The 2,142-nt window shown below is 49.0% G+C and overlaps 1 pseudogene; it reads left to right on the forward strand.

The window, feature by feature from the left end:
- The first annotated feature begins 386 nt into the window (after positions 1-386).
- On the forward strand, positions 387-1,307 carry LOC122926958 (annotated as a pseudogene).
- Positions 1,308-2,142: the final 835 nt, after the last annotated feature.

Genomic DNA, 2,142 nt, shown 5'->3' on the forward strand with positions numbered 1-2,142 from the left:
GGGGGTCCTGGGTGTCGGACCCCCACCAGTCAGATGCTGATGATCTATCCAGAGGATAGATCATCAGTTTAAACAAACTGCAGCAGCAGAACACCTTCAAGCACTCCTCTTCCACAGCAGAATTGTTACCCCTAACTACCCATCAACCACTGGTAGCAACATTATTACTTCTAACTACCCCTCCCTCACCAGCAGCAGTATTGTTACACCTAACCACCCCTCCACTCACAAACAGCATTGTTACCCTGAAAGACCCTCTCTGAGTAACAGCAGCATTTTTACCCCTAGCAGCCCTCACCCACTAACAACCACCCTCCACCGGTTCCGGGCCGGAAGTGACGCCATCCCGGTGCCTCCCGCTCTAACTGTTACCAACCTAAAGCAAGATGGCGCCCCTGGACCTGGACAAGTACGTGAAAATCGCCCGGCAGTGCAAGTATTTACCGGAGAATGACCTGAAGCGCTTATGTGACTATGTGTGTGATCTGCTGCTGGAGGAGTCCGACGTCCAGCCCGTATCTACTCCGGTCACAGTCTGTGGAGATATACATGGGCAGTTCTACGATCTATGTGAGCTGTTCAGAACCGGCGGCCGAGTCCCTGACACAAGTTACATATTTATGGGAGACTTTGTAGACCGAGGATATTACAGCCTGGAAACCTTCACCTACCTTCTTGCTCTGAAAGCCAAGTGGCCGGACCGCATCACCCTGCTGAGAGGGAATCACGAGAGCAGCAGATGCATCACACAAGTCTACAGATTCTACCATGAGTGCCAAATGAAACATGGAAATGCCAATGCATGGCAGCGCTGTACCCAAGTGTTTGACATGCTGACAGTGGCAGCCTTAGTAGATGAGCAGATTCTCTGTGTACATGGCGGACTGTCCCCAGACATAAAGACTTTGGATCAGATCCGGACCATTGATCGTAATCAAGAAATCCCTCGCAAAGGAGCCTTCTGTGACTTGGTGTGGTCTGACCCCGAGGACGTGGACATTTGGGCTATCAGCCCCAGAGGGGCAGGCTGGCTGTTTGGTGCCAAGGTCACCAATCAGTTTGTGCACATAAATAACCTGAAACTTATCTGTCGAGCGCATCAGCTAGCGCACCATGGCTACAAGTTTATGTTCGACGAAAAGCTGGTGACCATCTAGTCCGCCCCAAACTACTGCTACCGCTGTGGCAACTTTGCGTCCGTTATGGTTTTCAAGGATGTGAACACACGGGAGCCAAAACTGTTCCGCGCTGTCCCAGATTCAGAACGGGTGATCCCACCCAGAACCACCACACCGTACTTCCTCTGAGGTCCCTCCACCTGCTGTGTACTGTGCTGTAATTTTATTTATTTATTTTGTCTGTTTTAGGCTACATTCACACGACCATATGTGTTTTGCAGTCCGCAAATTGCGGATCAGCAAAACACGGATACCGGCCGTGTGAATGTAGCCGGCCCTATGATAGAAATGCCTATTTTTGTCCGCAATTGCGGACAAGAATAGGACATGCTCTATCTTTTTTGCGGGGCTGCGGAACGGATGCGGACAGCACATTGTGTGCTGTCCGCATATTTTGCGGCCCCATTGAAATTAATAGGTCCACACCGTTCTGCAAAATTGCGGAACGGATGCGGAGCCAAAAATACGGTCGTGTGAATGCACCCTTAAGCACTTTGCTGCCAAAATGCTGCATCTTGCCTTTCTTTTACCTTAGTCTACTTTCACACTGGCGTTTTGACTTTCCGTTTGTGAGATCCGTTTCAGGGCTCTCACAAGCGGTCCAAAACGGATCAGTTTTGCCCTAATGCATTCTGAATGGAAAAGGATCTGCTCAGAATGCATCAGTTTGCCTCCGATCAGTCTCTATTCCGCTTTGAAGGCGGACACCAAAACGCTGCTTGCAGCATTTTGTTTCTGTCTCACAAAACTGAGCCAAACAGATCCGTCCTGGCACACAATGTAAGTCAATGGGGTTCTGAACGGATGCATGCGGTTGTATTATCTGAACGGATCTGTCCATGACGGATCTGCACCAAACGCAACTGTGAAAGTAGCCTTATCGAACATGAAATGTGTATGTATGTATTTATTATATTTTTTTCATTGAGAAATTGTACTGCTAATTGAGCACCTACTAGTAGAC

Source organism: Bufo gargarizans, chromosome 2, assembly GCF_014858855.1.
Source record: "Bufo gargarizans isolate SCDJY-AF-19 chromosome 2, ASM1485885v1, whole genome shotgun sequence".
Lineage (NCBI taxonomy): Eukaryota > Metazoa > Chordata > Amphibia > Anura > Bufonidae > Bufo > Bufo gargarizans.